This window comes from Anser brachyrhynchus (genome assembly GCF_964034855.1).
Source record: "Anser brachyrhynchus genome assembly, chromosome: 6".
Lineage (NCBI taxonomy): Eukaryota > Metazoa > Chordata > Aves > Anseriformes > Anatidae > Anser > Anser brachyrhynchus.
Window position 1 is genome coordinate 34,157,433 of NC_137700.1, and position 20,396 is coordinate 34,177,828.

Sequence of the window (20,396 nt, forward strand, 5' to 3'; positions counted from 1 at the left end):
TCAGAGCCTCAAGCAGTTGTGTCTCTGAGGCCCTCTGTAGCTCCCGAGGGACCTGGGGCTCACGCTGACGTGGTGGCACAGCCGGCAGGGCTGGAGCCTCCCTGCTGGCTCCCACCGAAGGCCCTGGGCGCACGCAGCCCTCGCCCTGCCCTTGCTGCAGCCCCGCTCGTGTCCCTGCCATCGCCGTCCCCAAGGAGCCCTTCCAAAGCCAGCAGGTTGCAGAATTACAAGGTTTTGTCCCTGAAACGACGCAAAGCCGGTTGTGTGAGCGGCTTTACACCTGTAAGCACTGCCGTTGGGTCTCAGAGGGAACTTTTAAGCCTTCCAAGCGCATTTTGCACAACTTTTGAATCTTAAAAACAATTACAAATATAATAACAGACTTTCAAAATCATTATTATTTTTGCATTGGATTATTATTATTATTATTATTATTATTATTATTATTATTATTATTATTATTATTGCATGCGTGCATGTCACCCAGGGGTTTTTGCACGCATCGATACGTGCTTCTGCGAGTTCAAAGGGCTGGTCAGAGGCGGGCCAGCAAACCCCAGATCCCAAAGCCCAACCACACCGGGCAGAGAGCAGCACAGGGGCGACTGCAGCCGCAGAGCCCAGCCGCGGGAGCCTCCACGGAGGCCGGCTTTTGAAAAAAAAAAAAAAAAGAAAAAAAAAGAGAGATTTGCATGTTGCGCACACACTGCAGCACAGCGGGGGGGGCCGGGTCCCTCCCCTCCGCTCCGGGCGGGAACAACAATGGAGGGAGACGGGCGGGGCCTCCTCTTCCTCCTCCTCTTCATCCTCCTCCTCCTCCTCCTCGCAGCCCCCCTCCCCCCCAGCCTCAGCCGGGAGGCGGCCGCTGCCAGATAGTGCTCCACCGGGGGAAGGAGGAGGAGCCCAGGTGTCCCTTCCTGCCACATCGTGCGCCGCCCCCCCGGCCCTCCCCCCTCCCCTCCCCTCCCCTCCCCGGCCCTGCCCCCTGCCCCTCCCCGGCCGTGCCCGCCGCGGGGCGGAGAGGCGAGGAGAGGAGGGAAGGGAAGGGATGGAGTGAGCAGCGGGGACGCCGAGGTAACGCTGCCGTGCTTGTGGGGGGGTCGGGGAGGGGGGGTTGTGAAGGAGGGGGGGCCTCAAAATGTCGCCTCCCGGCGCCGCCGAGGGCGGTGTGGGGCGGGCGGGATGCGCTGGGGATGCGCTGTGGGGCCGGGGGGGGCAGCCCCCAAATGGGGGGTCCCTGGGTGTGTGTGTGTGGGGGGTGTGTGTGTGTGTGTGTGTAGGGTGGGGGGCGGGGGGGGGTGTAGCTGGCGCCGTGCGCGTGCAAGCAGCGCGTGCAGCCCGGCGGGGCCGCGCGGCGGCGCACAAAGGCTGCGGGGCGGCTGCTGCTGCGCGCCCGGGGGCACGGCGAGGACCCCCCCCCCTTGCACCCCTTTTGCACCCCCCCTTATACCCCCCTTGCACACCCGCACCCCGGTGCCGGACCCGCCGCGCCCACCCCCCCCCCCCCAGCCTTGCTAGAGCGCAGCGGTGAGTTCGCGGCGTTTCCCTGCCTCGCTTTTCCCAAACCCCCCCCCCGGCGGGTGGCCGCCCCCATCCCTTTCCCCCCCCTTTATTTCCCCCCTCCTGTGGGGGTCTCCGCACGCCCGGGAGCCCCCAGCGCCCCGGCTGGCGCTGCGGTGCTGCCGCCTTGGCTGCCGGCTCCGGTGCCGCCGTGGAAAGGACGGGGCGCGGAGCAGCGCGCCTCGGTTTGGAGACCCTGACCCCATAAAGCCGGGGAAGGGATTGCAATTAGGGCCGGCCGTAAGCGCGGGGCCCGGCCCCACAAGGCTGAGAAAACCGCTGAAAATCTGCGTGCTCCGTGAGAGCTGGGCTGTGGAAACGCTCGCACACGTACAGCTCCACCTTTGCCGCTTGTAGTGGCGCGGGGAGCCCAGGAACCCAATTTCCACGCGTTCCCATCACCGACTTGCTGGGCTGCCAGTGGCGCACCTCCCAGTGCCACCAGTACCTGCCCCGACACCACCAGTACCTGTCCCCCCCCGGCCCCGCTTCTCCCCCGCTGTCTCCCCGGGGAGCAGCCCCGGCTGTGCAGCCCCCGTTTGGTGAGGGTTTGGTGTTTTGGTTCTGTCGTGTGACGCTGCGTGTGTGTTGGTCACCACAAATTTCAAGGTTTGTGCCGTGAACTTCGGTAGCGAGGTTGCGGTGGGGACGCCTTTGGGGAGTTCGCTCCCCAGTTCTGGTTGCGGCCCCAAGACAATTTTCTTCTTGCGTTAAATCCACCTTGAATTTTTAAATGAGTTCTTACTACATAAACCAATGTTTATCCCAGACTTGCGGGTGGTCTGGCAGCTAGGCAGCCTCTGCTTTACCAGATTTCAGCGATGAAGCCTTGCAGTGGCGTGGGGAAACGAGCGAGGAACTGACTTGAAAAACAGCCAGCACCAGGGCTGCTCCTGGAGGTGGTCGCTTGCGGCTCTGTCTTCTGAGCATCCTTGTCTTGCAGTTGAGCCTGCACCAGCGGCTTGCCCTTCGTCCAGGGGTACTGGGCTATCTCGGGGGTGGTGATACGATCGCGAGCAGAGGGAAAAAAGAACAGGATTGAGCCTCATCTGGGCAGCACTCCTAGGAGGGGCTGAGTTTTAAAACAGAATTAGTGGCAATGAATGAGCAAAAAAATAATCAGCCAAGGGTTCTAAAAGAATCAAGGTATGAAATTGCCAAATTACTTATTGTGCTGGATAAGCTGTTGCTTAAATCGGCTTTGGGACCAGAGGAGTGAAGCTGCTAAATGTGACCTCAGCTGCTGGGCTTCGGTGCGACCGGGGAGACTTCAGGATCCCGCCTGCTCCAGGCACGGGTGGCTGGTGCCGTGCCGCCACCAGCGGCGGTTGGTTTGGAGGGAAGCGGCACTGCCATGTGTGGTGGCCCCAGCAGTGGCTTTGCTGGGCAAGGCTCGCTTTGTGCCCGGGGCCACCGGCACGTCTCGTGCCAGCGAGCTCTCGGTGGAGGTGTTCTGCATGCCCAGCCATTACGGCGGCGTGGCCAAAAACCCCAGGTGAGTCCTTGCAGCCTGCTGCGGCCGTGCCCAGGGCTTGGTGAGGAGAGCAGGTGTGGGTCTGGGAATGTGGCCGGTTCCTGGGCTGGTGCCAAAAGGGCTGGCAGGTGCTGCTTTGAGAAAGGAGTGCACGAGCTTCTTAATTTGTGTGTGCTCATTAATAGCAGATACTGGTCTTAGCTTTACGAGTTTCCAAATCTTCAGCTTTAGAAGATTTCTTGTTGTTTTTCAGAACAAATTATAACTCCTGCTTAGTTTTCAGTGGGAGAACATGACGCCCGAAGCAGGGGCTCTTGAGGGACCGAGTGCTCGGTGGTCGGGGTTAGCACATGGGGGTGATGACCGAGCACGTCCTTACCCCTTGGCCATTAGATGGAGTGCTGCTGCACCCCAGGATGGCTGGGGTTTTAATAGTGTCTTGGTTAAATCGGTCATTATCCTGTACTCTTGCCTGAGGATCGGCGCAGCTGGTGTTTTTATTTAAGGAAACGATGATTTGGGGGTGATGCTGAGGTGCATCCCGCAGGGCAGGGTGCAGGTGGCGCGTTCCCCACCCGCTGCAGCGCTCCTTGTAGCAGCTGGGCGTGAGCAGGACTGCACGCTGCGGTGCCTCTGCCTGCCCCGCGCTGCTGGGAAGCGCTGTGGGTGCGAACTGGAATGGGTCCCCTGGCCCTGCCGGGCTCGTTCCTGCCCAGCCTGGTGCTGGAGGTGTTGGTGAGCACGGGGGTGCCTCGTGAAAATTACTGCTGCCGGTTAAACCTGCAGCAAGCATCCCTAACAGCCTGCTCTGCGGCTGACGGCACTGCAATTACAGTGCTTAAAAGATATAATAATTTAGGAAACGAAACCGTGTGTGACCTTGAGCTGGTGCATAAAGTTGGCCTTGCTAGCTTTTCTAAACAGGAGGAAAATAAAATTCTTTTTAAAATGTCCTGCAACTGTAGAGGCCATAGCAACCTCTGGCTGTTATTTCTCTTGTAGATCAATTCTGCAATTTCGTAGTGCCGGTGTTTCCAAAACCGAGTGGGTCATTGTTTTGGTATCGACCCAGAAGAATGCGATCTATAGGGTTTAATAGCATTGCTTCCTGTTACATCACAGGCTTTTCCTCAAGCTATGTTTTGGAATGCTGGTGCCTGCGTTAGGAGAAGAGGCGGTGGTGTGGCATCTTATGGTTCTCGGAGGGCAGTGTTATGGTTCTCGGAGGGCAGTGTTATGGTTCTCGGAGGGCAGTGTCTTTTATGTAGCATTTTTTGGTGCATGAAGATGAATAAAAGCTACTTGACCCTTAGGGAGCAAGCCACAGCTTATTCATTGTGGTAATGTTAAATTATGTGGCGAACAGGTCTAGTTCCTACATTAACTTTGAGACAACTGGCATGTGGGGAAGCACTTCTTTCTTTTCCCTGTGCGAGGTAACAACTCATTGTATGTCGCAAGTGAGAATTTGAGGTGTTTCTTTTAAGGATGTCCTGGCAAGTACGTGGTGGTTTTGTGGATAGCTCTTGGTCTGGATTATTAGTTAAGACAAACCAATTTTTAATTGCATTAATAAATTCGGTCAGATATGAAAGTGTCTTCAATTATAGCTTGCTTTTAATCCAGGCTGTAGTGGAGGGTTTTTTTCCTTCTATAGTCAGTAAAATGGAAAATAGCTTCTACTAAAAAGTTGAGGTTTTCTTAGGATTCATTGAAAAGTTTCTGAAAGAAGGCTCCTTCTGATGATTCTTGTTTTTTTTATAGCCTGCATCTTCACGGTTTAGCTGATGTGACGTAGGTAATTATTTAGTCAGGACTCTGGGAGCATATAAGATTCATTATTATATTTAAAGTCATTCAAAGGGTAATAATGTAAACTCTTCTTAACAAGGATGCAATCAGCTGGTACAAAGTGCTAATTAAGGAAATAGTATAATAGCCTCATTCACTGTTCCAGTCTCTTAAACCGCTCTGGTCTTGGCTGGGAAGAAACTCTTTCCTTGCCTTGCGTTGTTTAATGTGTTAAAATCCTGGTGACTTCAAAGCGGCAGGGAGCTGTGGGGTTTAGTAAATGTGCTAACCAGCGTGGGAGCCGTGCCCCGCTTGGTCTGTGCAGCTCTTCCCTCGGCATTTGCTTGACCCGATGGCTGACAGCTGGGAAAATCCCTGTGCCCCCGCGGAGCCAGCACCTCCTGAAGCTACTTCTCCAGCTGAAGGACGTGGCGATCTTGAGTACCATGGAGTTAAATTCCTGTCCCGTTGCAGCTTTTATTGCTTCTCTTACAGCCGCTGTGCTGCCTTGAATGAGTCCTCAGCGTGGTGCTGCTGGTGGAGGTGGCTGGCACTTCAGCCAGGAGCTGGACTCCGTCGGCCCAAGTGAGAGGATTCTGTTGAATCGCTGTGTGAACTTGTGCTTGCTATCTTCAGCTACGCCCACAATAATTTGTCTTAAGATTTTTGTTGTTGTTGCCTACGTTTAAGTGTGTTATCACAGAATCATAGAATGGTTTAGGCTGGGAGGGACCTCAGGAGGTCATCTGCTCAAGCAAGGCTACCTGGAGCAGGTTGCCCAGGAAAACGTTATGTTTTTTATTTTTTGGAAAACAAGCATTGCTATGCATTTCATTCGTACCTGTTGCACTACACGTGACGTTCTTCAGAGACCAGTTGGATCTGCATCTTCTTGTGTTTGCAGATGCACAGCCGACGTCAGATCTGGCAGCAAGGTGCGTGCCACCCAGCAAAGCCCTCCTGTGCATGTCCTGCTGGGTGCAAAGTAGAAAGCCTTGCTTATTGCCTAAAGCTTGCTTTATTGTGCTAATGTAGAAAAAACGAGAAAGGTGAAATATATCTTAAACATTTTGTTTCTTTCCCTCCAAGCATAGGCTGGCTTTTGGTGAAGGAAGGCTTTTGCAACAGTTCTAGAGGTCTTGTCTTAAGCCTGTGAAATCCGTTCGGTACTGACCTTGTCTGTGTGACTCAAATCATTGTAGATCAATGGAACTTTCAAGTTGCTGTGTTCAGAGAGATTGCTGGTATTAAAGCACGTTGTTTCATATAACTCAGCGTCCCAGCACTTCCTCGGCAACCCGTATGAAGGTGTGTGTGTGTTGGGGGGGCTTTCACCAATTCCCGGTCCCCTTCACCAACAGCCCCTGAGCAAAGGATGACCTCAGGAGGGAGAGTTCAGGCCTTTGGGCGAAGTTTGTTGGCCAGCCTGGTCTTTTCCAAAACACAGGTTGGGTGAAGACATTGCAGGCTGCTTTTCGGACCACACAGTGACGTCTCAGCTCTTCTGACTGTGCCCAGCTCAAGAATCAGCAATGGTCTCACTCCCATTTCAGTCTTCATAGATACATGTACAAAAAGCTCTGTAATTAGAAAGAACATCAGTAAGGCCACAAAGTCAAGTATTCGAAAGCGAAGTAGTGCTTTCCAAAGAAAATATCCTGGATTTAAACATGAAAATTAAACTATAGCATTGGAAAGCATACTTATGAGCCCTTGTGTCAGGAGGAGTTGAAGTGTTTTGGCTCAGATGCTTCAGATCTAGCAGACACTTAGCAGAGGCAACCTTAAGCCTAAAATACGAAAAATTAGGCAAAACTGAAAACAAGCTTTGGAGGTGGAAGGAGTGAAAGATACTAGACAACGCGTCCAGCTCTGTTGAGAACCGAGCACAGTGACACACAAGTGGTGGCGTGGCAAAGAACCTGTGTATTTTCCTGACACAAATACACAGTCGTTTGCAGGAGTGCTTGTGGATTGCACAGTCATTTTTCCAGGCTCCTGGATAATGCTAAAACAGGAGTAAAATGTGGTGTAAGCCAGTTAGTTATTCTGGCGTGCCTTTAATACACCGATCGTTGCTACATACCAGACAACCTACTGTATTTGCTGTGCATCCTAAAACCTCAAAACCAGACAAAAAAAGTTAATTGTTAGAACATTCAAACTTTATTTTGAGATTTCATGATGTAGTACTCTGTGGAGGGAAAGATCATGTATCCTCGTACGGTTGTTTTCAGCTGTGTTATCTGCAATTTTTATGGTGGTTGTGAAACTTAGAGTGCAAGAAGCTGGTTTCTATATCAAATTAACAGCTGGCACTCCCATGTTAACTGAATTTCAACATTAGCCCGTGTGATATAATATAACTGCCATGATAAATGAATACCTAGTGAAATATTTCTGTTATCATGATTAAATTGTGGCAGTGCCCGCAAGCCCATCATCATGTTTCAGATCTTGATTGCATATGAAGTATTGTACTAAATGCCAAGTTGAGGAGTCTTAAGTCTTTGTAATGTTCACAGTTAATCTGTGGAATTTTTGGCTTTGAATGGCAGCTTGCTTTAAATGCATGCTTGTCTAAAAGTATATGCAAAGGCAAGACTCTTCTAGAGATTCAAAACAATTAAGTTTTTTTCTGGCCCAGCTGTCAGGCTAGAAGGCAGAAAGCAGAGATGTTCATGATCTCCAACTCATTTAGTAAATGGGAGCTGTTGTCTCCTAGGGCAAACTGTATATTTTCATGCCAAAGGCTGTGTATTTTACTTATTCCTTAAATTCTCAAGGTAAAGAATATATATACATGCGTTGTTTTTTTCCCCCCATTCCCTTCAATGTACATAATACTGAATACAAATTAGGTTTCTTGTTGGCGTGCCGATTGTTATAAGTTGAGTATTCAGAGCTATTTGTCTTTGACGCATAGCTGACTTGGCATGCAAAGGACACGTGCGTGTTCTGTGTTAAATGGCTTAAGGACTGGAGGGACACAGCTGGAGCGCTTGGCAGACACCTCTCGTGTGCATGATTTGGAACAGAGTGCTCCGTCTCCTAAGACGAAGTGTCCAAAGTAGATCTTTCAGTAAAATTTTCATAAATATTTTCATTGCAAAGACTTAATCCTGAGCAGCTGAGGGAGAAAAAGGAAGTTGTGAGACGTGCTTTAATAATGGGCAGTGCAATGATTTCTAAAGCAAAATAAGCCTGTAACCAGCAAAGCCCATTTCATAGAGTTGGCTTGTTCTTTATCAAGCTAATCAAAATCATGGGTCTAGTACCAGTATTGGGGCCGGGGGGGGAAGGGAAAGGAAAAGAAAAGAAATAGAGGATTTTGCAAATACTTCGAAACTTGTGGGATTTAAAAATCCATAATTAAAAAAAACACACACAAAAAAACAGTCCTAGTGGTCTGGCAGTCAGGTTCTCCCCCTCCTTTTCTTCTCTATTTCAAACTTTGTTTAAATAATTTTGCAGTGTGCTAAGAGATTGAATACATCTGTAAAGCACTAACATGAGTGAGTCTGTGCTCAAAACCAGGTTAGTTTATAAGGAAAAAAAAAAAAGTATGTGCCTTGAAATGGGTCCAGGGAGCTTCCTGATTAAAACATGAGAACTCAAGACAATTCAGTTTAACTATATAAAATGTTTAGGCTGTAAAACACTGGGAGGTGGTACTTAGAGGTACCTGGATAATTCGCCCTGAGGCAGCAGAGGGGCAGCTCTGGGTTCCCTCTTTGTATCAGATGCTTTCCTGTGAGCCAGGCTCTGGGGGGAAACTGAAACGCCGCTTCCTCTTCAGATGCGGGTTTGGATGTATGTTATGCTTCCAGTGTGCTTGTTTGCTCAAGCTTAGATGTTTTTAAACAGCAGTGCCTGTGATTTTACACGCCCTAGGATGACAGCTCAATAAGGGCTAGATCAGAAGGACTGCTTAGTTCTTCTCAACCACTGCTTCGTTCCAAATGGCAATTTTTGCTGTCAGATCAGCAGAAAATGTTCTTTCTAGTTGTTCCTAACATGAGGCTGTCACTGCGTGTCAGTGCTTCTAATCAAATCTAATGACTTAATTTACTGACAGGTGGGAACCTTTTCCCTTCAAAATACCTTAAGCCTGAAGGTTTCCGACTGTCTGGGTCAAGGCGCTGTCCCCTGCGATGGACCCAGCATGGCCACTGGCGGGCGTGCAATGCTGCCAGAGAAGTGTCCTCCAGCAAGGGCGGTCATACCCTTTGTGAAATCCTTGCTGAGCTGCAAAGATTGCCAAATCTTCCCTCAGCTGGCAAGCACCTAGGATGCAACTCGAGCCAAGGGAAGGGAGAGCTTGGTGCTCAGATGTAGGAGTGCCTGGTCGAGGCTGCTCCGGCTCCGTAGGCGAAGCCAGCAGCAGCCCAAGATCACCCGGCCATCCCAGGGCCAGCCCAACAGGGCAGCCCACAGCACAGTGGTGTGATTGTCCCCATACTTGGGTTAGATCCTATCTCTGATGGAAAAATTCACCATGTTTCCTTGCTGAAAAGGGTTCAAATAGTCTCCTTTGGGTTAAAAAAAATAATAATAATCAAATGCATTGCCTCCTTTGCTCTTAACGTTGGCTAATACTTTGCATAAGACTCTCTACTGTCTGCGAAACGTTGACTGAAATGAATTAGCTAAAGGTGGGAGTTGGACTCACAGAGTCATATTTATAACCTGGGCTAGCCTTTGACAAGAAAAAAATAGCTTGAGGTATGCCATGTAACAGGAGAGTCTGGCTGCTATCAAACATGCTGCAAATGTATAGTAACGGGTATTGTATGTAGGAAATTTATCTTTGTAGTAGAAACCCGATGTTGCTGCTGTTCCCAGGGGGCGAGTTGAGCGAGGTTATTACCGCGGCTGAGCTAACAGAGCTTTGCTTATAGCATGCATGCAGACCAGACGGTTCTTCGCAGAAGGGTGACCTTTGCTGTATTTTGGTTTCAGATTTCACAGGGACCTATTTCAAAGTTTTTAGCTTCAGTCCACACCCTGCTGGTGGTTAGCTATAAAACTCTCTTTGAAGAAAGTTTAAAAAAAAAAAATTCTGCCTTTTATTACCTTAATAAAGTTAGATAGAGGTCATTTGTTTACTCCTTTTTGTAATAATGCACTGCTGCCGCTGTTATTTGTCAATATAACTGATAGTTCAAAGATGGAATTAAAGCTGCAGAATTACCAGCTATAGTGTGTAAACGTGTAGCGCAAGTAATTCTATTTTATGGCTCTTCAGTTTATTAGTTAACTTGAAGAATGTGTGCTGGCATATATTTGTGCTGGGGAAACCATTCTGGTTCACATGGCATAATGCAATGTCCTCCCTCCAAGGTTATTTCACCTTCTTTCTAAACTTTTTTTGGTTATTCTCTCTCTCTCGCTCTCCAAAACCAATTTAAAGAAATACAAGAAAGCCATGTATAGTTGGATCCTGTCCCAAACGCTTTTGTTACAAGTGCTGGTGCTCACTAAACTTAAGTAGTCCACTGTGAAAATACAGCAGAACACCTCCTCTCCTTTCACTTTCTGCATTAATTCTTTTTAATAAGTTGAATTGGCTCCAGGAGGAGCCGCACGAGCACTGGAGCAGGTGCAAGGTCTCAATGGTGGGAACGTGCCAAGGAGACAGGGGAACCTGTCTGTACTGAGCTTGGGGCTGCGGTCCCAAAATCCTGCGAAGGGGGCAATGCTGGCTTGTTCAGTCCGTGCAAATACATATGTGGACGTTGTCTGCAAGCTAAGCCTTTTGCAAGGAGACTTGTTTTTAGGCAAGTCAGAAAGAAGAGGCAGTTTCTCTAGGCTTTGAGATACGAGCTGGCAGCTCCAGGTCATTAGGTTCCCCCTGCCCTGCCAGTACTCCCAAAATCTTTGGGAAAAGGTCTTGTTTGAGGGAAGGCTCTTTGGGGTGAAGGCAACGTTCTGGAGAAACTACATAGACTTCAAAATTATTTTAATTAAAACCTCCTTGTCCATTGTTTATTTTGGCAATTCTTAAGAGGCTCAGATATGTGTCAAACCTTCCAAGTTTTGAAAAGCCACTCCTGTTATCTGATAGTTTGGAGAGTTTCCTGTCCTAGATGCTGGATTTGAAGAATGAAAGTGTCATGTAGGGAGGGGGAGGAAGAAAAATGGGGATAACCAAGCTGAAAGTGGGACTTGCTGATGTAACTGGTGCACAGAATGCAGAGGAGGAGTGAAAAAGCTGATGAAGCTTTAGGAATAAGCGTTGAAGCGTGCCTCCATATTTTATTATCCTTAGACCATAACATGCAGTCGTATCTGTGCATTTGGCTCACCGAACTCTTACTGATTGCAGGAGGTGGAGGTATGGAGCGTGTGTGCAGGCAGGACAGTGGAAGGTGCCTCTGCGATTCGGGTTTTTCTCATTTTGCATTAAGTCCTTGAAGTCAGCTTGCTCTTGGAGTAAAATAACCAACTGGCTCCCTTCATCTGCAAGCGTTAGTGTGTCCTGACGTGGAGCTGGAGCGCTGCTGGGGTGTCAGACACATGGGGCACGGGATGCTGGCAGCCAGGCAGACCAAGCACATTACAACAGCGGGTGGCATTGTGCCATGATGTCCTATAGCAGCGGGGGCCTCAGCGCAGTTTGCGCACACAGAGCTGTGGCCTGGCACAGCTGCGCACTGGATGCAGCCACTCCTGGGCTCAAGCATCGTCCAGCCATGTCCCAGCTCCGTGGGGCTGCCGGTGGGTGATGGTCCTGGGCTGGGTGCTTGGGATGGGGCATTGGGGTTGCTTTCTGTGGCACCATCCCCTTGTCTTCAGTCTGCAGCGTTCCTGTACAATGCAAAGCATCGTAACTACTTTTTCTCATGTAAAATAAAAAGGTTTTCACTATTGAGCGGTGTGTAACATTGCTATTTTTTAGCTCTGTTTCATGGTTATGTACAAGAAACTGAGGCAAAATATTGCCATGGTAAAGCTTTATTTCATCAGGTAAAACAGGGTGTCTTGTTCTGATACGTCAGCATTCTGCAACTTATAGACCAAAGTGATTTTTTTGATGAGAAAGAATGGGGCTGTTCTTGGTTCTAGCAATGAACTTATGCATACAGCTGCAAGACAACTTTATATGTGAAGAAGTGACAATTGCATTCAGGAAAAAGTATACAAATAGGTTGGCTTAGCATAGCTCAGCCTGCCTCCCAGAGCGTCCTGTAATTAAAACTTGTGGTCTCTTTTCATCCTTTGGACAGTGTTATCTGACTTTTCCTTCCATCCAGGTTTTCATCAGTTAAATGATGTGTAAGAAAACCTAGTGTTGCTACTAACAAACTTGGCACAAGAATTGTTTTAACAAATTTAATGCTGACTTCACAACAGCAGAAAGCTGTTTGCTGTTGAAGTTGACTGAAATGGTTCCAGTTATTCCCTGCAGGTGGTGAATGATACGCACTCACAGCGTGCATAGCTGTCCTGTAGATAGCACTTCATGTCCTTTATCCTGGTGTGTTCCTCACTTTTTCCTTTTCTTTTTATTTATTTTTTCTGTGTTTATTGTTGTTGTTGTTTGTCCCCCCACCCTCAACTGCACTGAAGCATTATCTCCAGAAGTTTTTGTGCTTTTTCTTTTTGTTTGATGTGATGTGCCAGCTTCAGTGTAGATACTTAAGGAGTCTTATCAAAGTAATACTGGCTCAGTCAGAGTAAAGATGCTTTAGCTAAATAGACTATGGCTGTGTTTAAAAATAACAGCCCTGGCTGTGTCAGCGTGTTGGACGACCTGGTTTCAGCATTAGATGAATCAAAAGAGGGAGGCTGAACGCTCCCGAATTTTCGATGTGATTAGCCAAAAGGCTTAGAGGGAGCTGGTCATGCTGGGCCTTTTAAGCACGTGAAAGCCGCGTGTGGTGCCGCTGCCTCTTGCTCTCGTTGGGCTGGGTGCAGGCGCTGCCCTCCCTCAGGTTCGGGTTCTCGGCCCTTCTCCTCAGGGCTGCCCTGTCGGCCATTGCTCCTGCCTGGGCCTCATGCGTAGGCCTCATGCGTAGGCCTCGTGCCCTGGGGTGCCAGTTGGGTGCCCTGGGGTGCCAGTTGGGTGCCCTGGGGTGCCAGTTGGGTCCCCCAGCACTGCCCTGCCACATCTCTCCCTGCTCTGTTTCGGGGGGGCTTGCCGAAGGCTGGCCTCCAGCACTGCCCCTTGTAAAGGGGCTCAGTTAACGGGAGAGCTGATGTGCAGGAGAACAAAAAAAAAAAAATTTTGAAAATACCGTGTGCGTCTGATGTTTGTTTCATTTCTTGTTCAATGTGGGTCTTCTATGCTTTTTTTGTTGTTTCTTGGCAAGGAGAATAGCATTACATTCTTGTACCAAGAGGAAGGGTATTAAGCTAACTTGTAAAAGAGATGATTTATTATCAAATGTAGTTTTTTATTTTGTCCATTGGAAATTTAAAAAACAACAAAAAACCCTCTAACCATGCCCAGATTACTGGCTTCATTCATGCAATCTTTGTATCAAATTTGGATACTGTCTTTGTTAAATTATGGCTCCTTAGGGTTTTCTGCTACAGAGGCTTCTTCAGTTGGGAAATGAGGGTATAATAAAGAGGATCCAAGAACTGGACATAATGATTCTATATAATTGAAACAAACAATGCCGGGTTTGGCTGATGCTGGTTTTTCCATCAATTTTTTTTATTGGCGTTTGCTCATTTTGCTTTAAGCAGAGTTTAAAACTGAAGCAGCTTGAGTGTCTGAAGTAGTTGAAAGCCCAATAGCAGGCAATTCGGGCAATACTGTTAATCACTGTGTCCTATCTTTATGCACTTCCCCTGAATTCTGGCTTATTCAGGAAGTCTCTTTGATTAGAGCAGTAAATTCAGCAGGAGACATCCAGAGTCACCAGAGGGTGTAACTGAAGCCAGCCTGATAGGTCTGGTTGTGCCTGAGGTTCTTGCAGCCTTGTGCCAAGCACTGGGCTCATGCCTGCCGAGGAGCGGTGCTGCTCAGAGCGGTGAGTACCTGGTGCTCCTCGCCGCTCTCTGGCATGCCACGGCTGGCTGCTGCTGTTGGCTTTCACTCCTACTTCTGTTATAAGGTGACCTTAATTGTAAGGGTAGAATCATCACAGCATACTTCAGGATGCAAACGGCTTTCTTTGCTAAGCCTTTGGTAAATGACTGTGCCTCTCGGGTGAAGCAAGAAGCCAGAGCGCGCTGCTGGCTCTCTCCCATTCTGATGCTGAACCACTGCAGAAGAGGAGTGATGCCGAGTCCCTTGTCTCGTCTCTGCTGTGCCAGAACACTTGATCTTTCAGGGCAAAGAGCGTGCGGTGCTGTGGTTTTGCAGATACTATTCAGAGAGGAGGGAAAAAAATTGAAGTCTTGGCGTTAACACTTACAAACTAATGTATAATCCTAGTAAAGCTGCTGAAGTCAAAGCTGTAGGTATCTTTAATGTCCTCTTAATCTGATTCTTTTTAAATGTTTTGGTGGTATTTTCTCCCCATTTTTGTTCTTAATAACTGTTGTGTCTTTGCATGTTGGTATACAGTCAGGTACAACTTTGAGTCATACCTCATACCCAGAAATGTTTCTTTTCACTGTCTATTTCTGTATGTGCTGGTCAAAATGTCTTATTAATTTCTTTAATCCTAGAAATCCAGAGCAGCCTTTCCTAATGCTCTTTCTCATATTCAGGCTCAACAACATAACTCTTTTTCCACTCTTATTTTTATGCTGTCCATGTTAGAAACAGCTCTCAGGTAAAGTGAAAGCCCTTGCTATGGCTAATCGTATAGTGCTTCGGAAGGTGAAAACTGGATTCTTCATGTAGCAAAAAGCTGTGTGTGATTTGAGATCAGCACTTTCTGTACACGACTACAGTGCATTATAGTCAAATACAGCAAATGCAACATTTTTAGTCTTTTTTTTGTGTGTGTGCTATGTATGCGTATGACGCACACAGAAAATCTTTTTGATGAAAAAGAAAGCTGATGAAAGGGGTAAAACTGTATATAGCCCCGAGGAGAAACTTTTGGAAACATTTCTGTGGACTGTAGCAATGGGTGTTACGTAAGAGAGGGAAAAAAAAGTTTGCCCTGAAGTGCCTAAATTACTAAAGCATTTCGAAAAGTAGGGTCTGTCTGCCTGCCTAGAGATCATTGCAATGTCCACTTATGACCGGAAGCGAGGTGAGCATGGATGTGTTGGAAAAACATAGTTATTTACAGGAGGCTGTGGGTTGCGAGGGTTACAAGGTTGTGTAACTCAGTGCAAGAGTAAACGTTCCAGTGGACATCCTCACATTATTCAGTTAACTTGAAATTGTGTGAAATTCAGTCTCCTGAGTGGTCTGAGTTCGTATTTAGCACATGAGGATCTGATCTTTTATTTGTTTGTTCTTTGTGGTGAACTGAGCTAGTGCAGACTTGACTGAAGTGTGCAGTTGCACAGCTTTCTAATTAATTTGAGTGCTGTCTTTGGCACATTTGATGGATTGGGGGGTGTAAAAGCACAACAGTAGAAATTTTTTCATGTGTGTGTTGAAGGATTTTGTTGTAGCATCTCGTGATGCTTGTGGGGTTTGCACTGGGCATGGTTCCACAGCCGGCTCTGGAGCCACAGAATCTCTCTGTCTCGGTCCCTGAGGCAGAGGGAAGGCAGGAGCCATTCAGCCGCCCAGCTCATCCAGCCCGGGCTTTCTGCTTAATCACATCCCTGCCTCGAATTGCTTTCTGGAGAACTCTATTGTTGGTGGAAGCCTTACAACAAGGCAAACCCAGTTCAGACTTAGCTGGCTAATTAGGGTGCCCAGTTAGCGAAGTGTGAATACAGCCCTTACACTGCCATGCCTGCACACATGCTCTTTGTGCAGTGGGGTCCGGATCCCTGGGTCCTCCCAGCTCTGCACAGATGACAAATGGATAACAAGTCTCTGTTTAGTTCTCAGCTCGTCATTCAGACTGCTGTAATATTTGACTGCCCCATCTGCATATTGGCTTAGCCCATGGAAAGTCTTGGGCTGTGAGATTTTTTTTTAAATTCTTTTTAATATAGACTGTGTAAATGCTGCAGTGTTATTCTTCTTTTAGGATATTTGAAGCCCCCAGTGACTGGCAGCTGTTGGCGTTCCTCCTTTCTGCAGACAGCCCATAGTGTGAAACAGTTGGCATCCAGTAAATGAAAGCGAGTTTTGCTGTTGACTTCAGTGTGGTCAGAATCCACCTGGAGGTTTCAGGTTCTTAAGCAGTTCAGTTTGTTTGCATTCCTTCTTAAGAAAATAAACAAACACACACATCCTCGTCTGTTTCTCCTGCTCCCCCTCACCCCATCTGTAGGTCAGCTTCAGTATTAGGTACAAATATTCCCAATTAGGTTTTTCTTTCATGTCCTTTTGTTTTAGCAAGGCTTTTATTACAAACAGTTTAAGCTCCCACACCTTGGTGGGTTCTTCTTTTTCACTGAGGATGTAGCGTTGAAGCTTGTTGGAAGTAATCTTCAGAGCTGCCTACCTGCACCCTCCTTCCCAGCCGCCCCAGGAAAACGAGAGTAGGCACATTGCTGAGCTTGGGAGAGCTGGCACGCTCTCCAGATGAATTCATCGCTTCCTCAGGGAGCAGAAACAAATGATTTGCTCATCTCTGTGCTCTGATTGCCTTCTTTATCCATCCCAGCCAACGCTTCCTCTCTGAACAAGCCCTTAGTTCTAATCACACATTAAATTAATCTGATTCCGCCTCTAAGGACAGTATTTACACAACTATCTTTTCTTTGTAAAATCCTGTTGAAAATACTCAATTCAGATGCAATGGATGTTTAAAGTTTTCGTTAGAGCTTGGGTGGCACGTTTTAAATAGTAGTGGAGGACTGATGCTGCCAGGTCTCACTGCCGCCAGAGGCAAGCGCCGTGATGTACCTGGTGGTTCCAAACTGCCTGGCTGCGAGAGGGTTTTCACATTGAAGTGCCAATTGTCTCATCTTGCGTTGTATTTTTAAGGTGAAAATTGGGCTTTTCCCTGCCTTGATTTTGTTCTTCAGCGTCTTTATAGTTTCATGTGACTTTTTTAATACCCTGCTTGGAAAATAATCTAGGTTAATCAAATACTTGCTTTAATGATAAATACAGGTGTTCATAAGTGGCAATGTCTTGTGAAAGAGCCAAGTTATTTTTTGCAAAGGTTCAACCTGAAGATAATTTGGAGACAGGGATTGTTTTCAGTTGTTGATTTAAGTGATGTCACTGGTGGTTAACTAACCTCACTTCAAGTACTTTAATTCCTATGATAAATACATCATCAAGGCAATAACCTTTATAACTGTGAACCACTTGGGGTTTTACTAATTTAATTTTGCATGAATATGAACATGAATGTAGAGTAAGAGTAAAATGACTATATACAGAGAGAATTTTTCTTAAACATTGGATTCAGTACTCATGTGAATATGAACTTGCCTGATCCAGTTCAGGAGTGCACTTATTAAGAGTGCTATTCGTAAGTACTTCAGTATCTGGATATCTTATATGGTGCAAGTCCTTGGGTTTTAGATGGGAATGATACAGTCAAGCTTTCTGTGCTGTTTCTAACCTGTTTTGAAAATAATACGAGTTTGAATAAAACTTTCTTGAGCTAAGTTGGTAGCATTTTGTAAATTGGCATGCATGAAGAACCAAGTTCTTCTTTAGACGTTACCCATTTTCAGTTTAGAACTTACTTATTATTCCTATTAGTTTTGTTGATTGATTGGGTTCTTATCAGAATTAAACTTTGCGTTCTCAGCAATGATGGAGCACACTGATTTTGTCATACAATGTATATATTCGAGCTAACTCAAATTGAGTTATCTGGCCAAGAGCTTTATGGATTGGCTTAGAGATGTTAAACATGTCATTAGTGATCTAAAACTTGGGTATGTATTAGTTGAATTTCTTTTCTAACTCAAAACACTGAACATATTTGATTGAAGTATCTTAAGTGTCTCCACAAATGTGAGTAGAGTTATAATAACCGTTTGTGTACTTTGAAAATAAACACTTGAGTTGGGGCAGTCCTAGGTTAGCATTGTTTGTAGTAAAGAAAGTCAGACTAGGCTTAGCTCTCTCCTGAAAAGTTTTCTTACAGCAGTGTTTCCTAAGCAGCATGTTCAGCTTTTTGTAGATAAGGGTACATGTGAATTGTTTTTGTGGTAGAAATGTGAAAAGGTGAGGGAGTTTCAACTTTTTAGTTCTAGAAAACTTTGTATGTATGTAAAAAGATAGAGAAAAAAAAGATGGCAAGTAAAATGATTAAGTAGAGAATTTTCCTTTAAACATTGGGTTCAAGATGTAGGCCACATCTGTAATCATGTTTTTTAGAAATGAGTCCATATTAAATGGACTCTCTGCCAACAGCATCTGGTTGCACTTTATGTACGTGTTTTCTTTCATAAAGAAAGCAAACCATATGACATAACCCCAGTCAGATAAAAATGATTGTTTATAATACTTTGTTTATTTATATAGCACCACAAGATGAAATATTTCTTCATCCGAAAACTTTGCAGCACACTACAGAGGTGAGCAAATGACATCTGCATTCCCTCATGAACGATCTGGGGTACCGGGTGGTGTGAATAAGAAGTCCTGGGACATAAAGGGACATAAAATTAGGATCTGAGTCGGTAATGGAATGTGAGCCTGATAATTTCAGGTGCCTTTGGAGGTAGTGCCCCACATGCTCTGCTGGCAGTGCTGTGCTGGTAATGCTCCCAAAGCATTGTGTGGATTCAGCAACGGTGAGGCTAAGCGATGACAAAGCCTCGAAGACACCATGCCTTTGAGGACTAGTAGTAAGCCCCTGGTGCTGCTTGCTGCTAGGAGTTAGGTTTGGAAGCAGTGGTCTGCTTTTAATAAAATAGACCGCACAGCAGTCGTTCGCATGAGCTGTTCAGACTAATTTGAACAGGTTGATCTTAACGATGCTTTTTAAAGTGGCTTTTTCACAAAAAGAGCCACCCCTGTGGGGCTTGTAAAGAGCTCCAGCCTGGACAGACCTTTTGTGTTCAGCTTAGGAAGCAGCAGAAAGACAAGAACTGGAAATTCAGAGGTATGATTTCCTGTAATAAAAGGGCAGTGAGCTGTGAGCACCCCCAGAGCAGGGGGAAGCTACGTGGTGGGGCTTCACCCATTGTAGTGCTCAGCCACACATCTCATCGGCACGTGCTGACCCATGTAGCTATGGGTGCCAGCTGTAGCTTTCTAATGTGAAAGCTGGGCCACCTGCAGTTGCAGAAAAAGCTGTGGACTGAGGAGTGTTTGACTGAGTATGGATGTACTGTACTTCTGTCTGGAGGTGTTTGGAAGGAGCAATTGCCATATAGGCTAGCAGATGCTTGAGAGATGCAGTGGGGAGGGAGGCAAATATCATCTGCCATTGGGTTTATTTCTTGCCATAGTAGGCTCTGATCAATTGTGCACCAGGAAAGGAAGTTTTGACAATTTATACCTAGATAAAATGTCCTTGTGTGATTAACTGTCTTCACCTGGGATCCAGGTTGACTTTTGTTTTGGATTTTCAATAGATTATTTGTTAGCAGCATTTTTTTTGACTTAGTCGTGAGAATGATGGTCGTCTAGAACAGATTTTCACTGCAGTACTAGAACAAAATGAGAATTGTGGGTATTAGACCTGTTAAAATTAAGCATTCTAATTAACAGAGCTAAACACGGCTTAATTACTTAATGTAATTAACAGAATACATATTACTTTTTTTGTTGCTAGGCTGGAAGGTTTTTAGCCAAGCACGAGCTTTTGCTGTGCATGATGACCCTGTAAAGGCTTTTGGGACTCTCTCCAGCTGGCAGCTTGGCACTGCTGAGCAGATGTGGCTGGTCCCTGGAGAGCTGCTCTGTACTGCTGGCTTTATTAATTCCTGATGTTCATATTGATCTGTGGGTCCAAACAAATGTAAATAGTCTCATATGGAAATGGCATAATATATGAGTTCCTGTCGGTCTCTTCCTGATACGTTCAGGATACGTTTTGGTAGGTCTAAGATAGGTCTTACTTGTTGTTTGTACGTGTGTATGTTTTACAGGTTTTTGGCTTCATGTTCCACTCTTGGTGATTCATAGAGCATCAAAATATGCAGAAACTGTTCTCAGCACTTTTGTAGACCTCTCCAGATGATAATTCTGAATACTGCTTTTCACGCAAAGCAAGTGGGCGAGCTGGAGGAGCATTCAAGTTTTCTGGAAATGCCCACGATTAGTGAGGAACTGCTTTGCAGTTATCTTCTCGTAAGAGAGTTCTTCCACGTATTTAATGATTAAAAACTTGAGTTTGAGAGGGAGTGAATTTTCCTGTGATAAGGACAGATGGTGTTGAGAAAGCAATTGAGAATTTGTTCTGATGGACTTGAGTTTGATTTCTCCTAGAATCTAATTTATATCCGCAGAAGGCAGGCAGTAGTAAACTGGGATTAGTATGACAATAAACTAAAATCAAAAGTTGCAGCTTTTTGTGTTAAGCTGGGGAATATAGTCATGTTGTCTTGTGTATGGGAAGTCTTTGCTTGCCACCTTTTAGGGTATTATAGTCAAAATACTAAAGTGAAGATTTCT

At 46.3% G+C, this 20,396-nt stretch overlaps 1 protein-coding gene across 5 annotated transcripts in view; it reads left to right on the forward strand.

Annotated features, from left to right (window-relative positions):
- Window positions 1-853: 853 nt before the first annotated feature.
- Window positions 854-20,396, forward strand: part of ADD3 (adducin 3) — a 99,655-nt gene continuing 80,112 nt past the window's right edge. For 2 of the 5 annotated variants that reach the window (XM_080597292.1, XM_080597295.1), the window contains exon 1: window positions 854-1,074. The gene's annotated coding sequence lies outside the window, so the exon portion shown is untranslated. The remainder of the gene's footprint in view (window positions 1,075-20,396) is intronic. The other 3 variants (XM_080597291.1, XM_080597290.1, XM_080597294.1) reach the window with 2 other exon arrangements.